The sequence below is a fragment of the Triticum aestivum genome, chromosome 1A, assembly GCF_018294505.1.
Source record: "Triticum aestivum cultivar Chinese Spring chromosome 1A, IWGSC CS RefSeq v2.1, whole genome shotgun sequence".
NCBI lineage: Eukaryota > Viridiplantae > Streptophyta > Magnoliopsida > Poales > Poaceae > Triticum > Triticum aestivum.
In genome coordinates, this window is record NC_057794.1 from 190,596,924 (window position 1) to 190,604,077 (window position 7,154).

The window sequence follows — 7,154 nt, forward strand, 5'->3', positions numbered from 1 at the left end:
TCAGAGCATACAAATCAAAGCACAAGCGGAAGCTATCATGTCTGAGTACAGACAACTATAAATGAAAAAGGCTGAGAAGCCTGACTATCTATCAGATCCTGCCGAGGGCACAAGATCGTAGCTGAGGTATCAAGCTAAACGTCGAAGTCCACGTGAAACTACTAGCGAGACTGAAGTCTCTCTGCAAAACATAAAATAGGCAAACGTGAGTACAAATGTACCCAGCAAGACTTACATCAGAACTAACTACATATGCATCATTATCAACAAAGGGATGGTGGGGTTTAACTGCAGCAAGCCAGCTTTGACTCGGTGGCTATCCTGAACTACGACTGCGAGTAACTTTTTGAGGTGGCGCACACGAGTCCACATATTCACCATATCAATACACCACTATGGATCCGCTCCCGTCTCCCTACGAGAACGCCATCCATAGCACTCACGCTTATCTTGCGTATTTTAGAGTATCCACTTTCACTTGTCTATGAACTGATATAAGCAACCCAGAAGTCCTTTTCCGCGGACACGGCTATTCGAATAGATCATATTAACCCTGCAGGGATGTACTTCTTCACACACGCTCTCACCACTTACCGCCGTTTACACGACATGTACTCGGCAACCTTCAAGCGGAAGCCCAACGTGGGTGTCGGCCACGACCTACCTAATCACTCAAGTCTCTAGTCCAGGTTTATCGCCTATTCGGGTTCCATCCATGAGGAGATCCGGCCGGAGTTTCGCTCACAGCCCCAAACGATGTGTACAGGGTTCCGTGACACCAAACGGGTGCCCGGTTTACCCGGCCACGTGCCTACCGCATCACAGCCCACCCCTACGGTCAGCGCTGTCCACGGCCTCCAGCATACTACAAACACCAGAAACTACTTGCAACTCCTGGACAGAGGACAAGGGTGATTAAGAAGCCGAGAGGGTCCATTGGTTTCGGGCCCAATGCGTGGTAGTAGCTGAATCATGGATCACAAACACAGAACTCAGTTCCTGAGGACGGCTGCAATGAGACAACCCACCATGTACTCCTACATGGCCTCTCACCGCTACCTTTACCAAATCGTGTTCACACACTTAGCTCACACACAGTAGGACATGTTCACACACCTCTGATTCATCCCCGATGAATCAGACCTGACTCAACTCTAAGCAGTAGCAGGCATGACAAACAAGCATGAATGAGTAGGCACATTAGGGCTCAAACAACTCCTACTCATGCTAGTGGGTTTCATCTAATTACTGTGGAATGACAGGTCATGCAGAGGATAAAGGGGTTCAGCTACCGCAGCAAGTAACAAATATGTCGCTGTTGTCCTAATGCAGTAAAAGAGAGCAGGAGCGAGAGAGTAGGATTGTATCGGAATGGACAAGGGGGTTTTGCTTGCCTGGCACTTCTGAAGATAACATTGAGTCTTCATCAGTGTCAACGATCACATCATCGGTATCACGTCTATCGAGAGGGGACAATTACCGGCAACACAGAAGGAAACACAATCAATGCAATGCACAATATGATGCATGCTATGACATGGAAATATGAATGTGTTTTGGGCTAATGCAACTAGCAACAGATTAAATGAAGTTGGTTTGAATATAAAATTCAAATTCAAACTCCATATGTGATTATTCAAATGCCATTTATATGATTTGTGCTAAACAGCATCTATAAGTTGTTCTAACATGCATGAAAATGGTACATATGGATTCCTTGAATTTTTCTGATAATTTTTCATATATAAATTATTTAATTTGGAGTTACGGTTAATTTTCTATGATTTTTAGAAGTTTTAGGCATTTTCTGGAATTTCCTGGATATTAATAAATCCAGTAATTGAATTAATGAGCCAGCCTGACGTCATCATGACGTCAGCAGGTCAACTGGGCGCCTCCAGGTCAAACTTGACACTGGGACCCACATGTCAGTGTGATTAGCTTAACTAAAATTAATTAAAACTAATCCTAATAGTCAACAGGGCTGGGCCCCACCTGTCATTGACTCAGGAGAGTCAACCGGGGCCCACCCGTGGTCAAAGTCAAAGTCGGCTGCCGGCGTTTAGCCGCCGGCGAGCCCGACGCGGCGGCGAGAGTGGTTTTGGCCACTCCGGCGACCAAATGGGCCGCGGAGGGCATCTAGGAGGAGCTGGGGACGAGCCGAAGCTCCTGGTGGAGTCAGTTGCGCTCGGGGCGGCCGGAATCGGTGCCGACGGCGAGCGAGGCGGCGGCCGGAGCTCGGGTGTGCTCGGTTTCGGCGTTACACGGCACGGCGGGCGCGGCCGATGGGCTCTACGGGATGCTGGGGTCACCAGGAATACCCGGAGGCAACGAGCGCAGGCGGAGAAGCTCGGGAGCACGGAGCTCACCGGCCATGGCGGACGGCGGCTTCGGGTGCTCGTGGGGCGGCGGCTACAGGGCACAATCGAAGGGGGAAAAGGGAGGGGAGGCGTAGGAGCTCACAGCGGTGCCGTAGGGATGGTTGGCCGGCTCGGGGGCGCGCCGGAGTGGCCGAATCGACGGAGAAGCTCCTCGGCGGCCGGCGAGGGGAAAACGTCGGGGGTGGCGTTCCGGGGCTCTCCTGGTCGCGTGACACGACGAGGAGGTCGAGGGAGGACCAGCGGAGCTTCCTGGGGCGTCGGCGAGGCTAGGGGTGGCCGGTGGCCATGGGTACGGCGACGATGGCGGCGAGCTCCGCTCGGTGGTGTGCGCGAGAGGGAAACAGAGGAGGGAATGGGGTCCAGGGGGAGAGAGGGGAGGTGCAGGGGGCGAGGGCGTCTTCGTGGCGTCGCGAGGGGGTCGGGGAGGAAGCAGGAGGTGGCTAGGGGGGGGAAGCAGGAGGTGGCCGAGGCAGCGTCGGCGAGCGCCACGCCTCGCCTCTGCTCGTCCTCCTGGCAGAGGAGGAAGAGGACAAAGGAGGAGGAGGTGGGCTGGGCCGGCTGGGGGGAACTGGGCCGGCTGGTGGGCTGCACGGGTGAGGCCAGGTATGTCCTTCTCCCTCTTATTTTTGTTCTGTTTTATTTTTTTCTATTTCTGCAATTTGTTTTTGATTTGTTTTAAATATCAAATCATTTTATAAAATCCTGGAAATAAATATGGGTGCTTTCTGAATTATTCCAGTGACCCTTATCAATTTCCAACATTTATTTGAGCATTTAAAATATTTATAGTATTTAAATGCCCAAAGTCAAATACAATATGATTTAATTCAAAAATCCAAAAATGACCTAAGGATATATTCATCATTTTTGGCAGAGGTTTCCACCTTAACCAGAAATCATGAACTTTTCTTAGGGGCCTTTTGGGTTTATTGAAAAGGTTTTAACTTACCCTAGTTGAGTTGATTTAATGCTAGGGTTTGAACATCCCCATTTCAATTTTAGGCAAAATTTAAACATGATGCAACACATGGCTAGCTAGCTCAGAGCATTACCAGAAGCTAGGGATGTGACACTGCCGCCCACCTAGCGACATCCCGGTGACCCTCAGGTATAACTTCCTTCGAAACCGGCCTTGCTCTACTTCCTGAGCTCCTGATGTCGCTGCATTTGTATCTTTTATATTTCTCAAGCCCCCTCGTAGATAGGATCGATTGACTGCTCGAAATCCACCTAAATGTTTACTATTAAGAGGTAAAAGTAGTTCATGCACTCAAATCTAGTACTACTTGGTTCAAACAAGGAAGAAAGGGGGTGGGTGGCGGAAGATTTGTTACCTGAATCTAGGACTTGGTCGAAAGAGGAAATAATGGGGGCGAAAAGTAGCAGAGATTGGCTATCCAATTGGTCTCTTGGTCTAATAGGGAAATAAAGGGAAACGTAATACAAACTCAATATAAACCCGGTCTATTGGTTGAAAAAGTATAGAAAGTGGGGACTGGGGGACAAGTCAACAGAGTAAGTCCAGCACTAGATTTGCTATCCTCACACAGTATAAGTGGGCTATACCAAACAAAAATGGGACCAACTAGAAATCCTATTCTGATGTTTGTTGCCCCGAGCCACTCTTATGTAATGCCACTGGTAAAATGTAGTAGTCGCACTGTTAGAAGTAAGGACACGTTAAACAAATGTTGTTTTCAATGTAATGCCTCCAGTAATATGAATCAATGGCACTTTTTTCATGTCCTGCTAAATTTCCCATTAAGATTAGTTGCTTCTTTTCATTAGATATGCAACTGTCCTGGTCCGCCTACTCCCCCGTGCCCAAATACCAACTCTGTAGCAGCTGTTAATGTAATGTTGGTGGTAAAATGAAGCAATGGCACCATTAAACTAATGTCGTATTTAACGGTTGTCATAGTTAATCTTAATGCCCACACTAATATCTAGCAATGATGCTGCTTTAGAAATTGCTACTGTCCTAGTAGGATTGCCATTCATATAAGGAACATGCTTCTTTTCATTTGATGTACTATGTTTCATCACTTGTTAGTCACCCTCCTTTCCACCTTTTTTGTGCAAACAGTGATATACATTTCATGCTTGATCTTAGTTGAACTACACAAATGATATCCAAATTATAGTTGAACATTCCAAGAGCTTCACAACCAACCTTGATGTTGCTCAATTTTAATGCAACTAATGAAGAAGAAGCTCTGTGGGTTTCATTTTCTGATGGAAATGGAGCCGGGGCTGGAGCCCTTATTTTAAAAAATGAATGAAGAAGAAGCTGCTAGCTCATGGGACATTGCTTCATTTTAGGTGAACTGCACCAAAAGGGCCCATGAATTGAACCCTCCATGTTGGTGACTGGTGTAATCCCTTCTATGATGGCGTTGACTGCAGATATGGTTCCCATCACGAGGTATGTTCCTTTTTGGTCTGACCGTTTGCCAAAGATCCTGCATGTTGAGTCTGCTCTTGTGCTACTGTTCTGGCACTGCCATGATAAAGGAGTAATGTTATTATTTTGCACCTTAATCGAGTGGCATTATTAATTTGAGGCAATGTTTTGGCACCGCTAGTGCCACTGATTTTTTTTTATATATCGAAAGAGGGGGTTTCCCCCGATTTCATTAAAGAAACCCAACCATAGAGAACCATTATCCGATAACATCTCAATGTAAACGGGCAGTTATGCAACTACTACTAGAACAGACTGAGAACTAGCAGGAGACAAGTTCGCCACATAAGCTAGAGAGGTAGGTGGACGGAGCACCAGCTCGACCAAGTTTGGATTACAACCCAAATTCTACCACAAAAACATCAGGGGGGAAGATAGGGACTGAAAAAGCCAGCTTCAGCATCCCAGTCTAAGCACCCCCGGCCTCCATCCTTGCGACACATGGTACACCTCGTTTGCCACCTGCTCGACCCTAGTGCCACTGATAAAATGAAGTAATAATACAGTTAAAATAGAGCGAGTGTCCTCTCTATCATTTCATTTCCAATGTAGATAAAGGAAGTGCTTCTCTTTGATTTTTTTGACTATGAAGATAGTAGGAAAGGTTCCTACTGCATATATATTATCAAGCCCAGGGGGTATAATTACATGTTTGTGTTACATACATGGGGTGGTGGGGCCACCACTCAAATGCACCAGCAGGTCCAAAGCACCTATTGTATGGAGTCAAGTAAGGCAATAATAATATGCTCTTTGGAGGGTTTCACTCTATATCTAAGATTAGATAAATCCAACTTAAATCTTTGTTTCCAGGCTGTGAGCGAAGGCGTGATCTTCCTGAAGTGGTTGTTGTTGCGCTCCTTCCAGAGACTCCAGGATGACCTCAAGAAGATATCCATCCACATCTTTCTGGGCTGCATGGTTTTTTGATGTTTGATCATATTGAGTCTATCATGCTGCGTAGTCCAGGTGAAACCCAGAGATCTCCAGCATTCCTGACTGAAAGTGCGATGAAAGAATAGGTGTTCCATCATTTCTTCTACATGTTGGCCACACAAGAGGCAGTTAGTGATGTTTCCAATGTTGTAGTGTCTCCTCTTGAGCATGTTTCTGGTGTTGAGACGATCAACAAGTAGAAGCCACCCAAAGATCTTAATCTTGGGAGTACATTTTGCTTTCCATAGCCATCCGAAAGCTTCATGGGCAGTCACATTTCTGAAATAGAATTTGTAATATGAGGATGTTTTGAAAGTTTTGTCTCCCCATACACATTGCCAAGTGTCATGTTCCTCTGTAAGAGTGAATTCGGCCACCTCAGCTTGGATGGAGCACAGTTCGTTACGGGCTTGAATAGAGAGTGGGAGTTGGAAGGTTTCATGCAGATCAGTGGACGTCAGGAGTTGTTTGACCGAGATGTCTTCACTAATAGCATACGAATAGGCCCTCGGGCAAATATCAGCATATATGGACTGGCTCCAATTTTCTTTCCAGAACAGGGCAGAAGATCCATTCCCAATTTTTATGCGTGTCACACCATGATATGTGGGCATTAGATGAGTTAAGTCTTTCCACCAGAAGGAGCCACAGGAGTCATGAGCATGTGGAATGGAGTCACCATAGTAAGATTCCCAGATTAGATGGACCCCAGGGATATCATGCATGTCATAAAACTTGTGGAGAAACTTGAGGAGCAAGGCATCGTTCTGTATTCTGAGGTTAATAACACCTAGTCCACCATTTTTCTTGGGCGTGCATACCATGTTCCAGGCAGCAAGAGAGTTACTCTTAATCCCATCGTCAATCCATTTTTTCCATAGGCAGTGTCTTCTGATCTTGTCAAGTTCAGTAATAATTTTTGGTGGGATACGAATGGTGCCCATTGTGAACATGATAAGGGAGGTGATCATGGAGTTCATGAGAGCAAGTTTCCCCGCATACGACATTAGAGACATAGCAGTCGTAATGTTTCTTTCTGCTTTGCAAACAAGAGGAGCCAAATCTTGGACGGGTCGGACGAGTGGTGCCTAGGGGTAGGCCAAGGTATGTGAACGGCATGGAACCCACAGTGCAACCCAACAAATCAGCCAGTTCTTTGCATTCCTCAGGAGGCGTGTTAATTGGTACTAGCGTGGATTTATGGAAGTTGATCTTGAGTCCTACGGACGTGGCATAATCCTCCAGGATTTCCTTAATCTTGGCAAGTTGGCGGGTGCATGCTGGAAGGATGATCATCGTGTCATCTGCGTACTGGATAACGGGGTAGTCACCATTAGTGTTGCGACGGATGGGTAGTTCCAGGAGGTTATTTC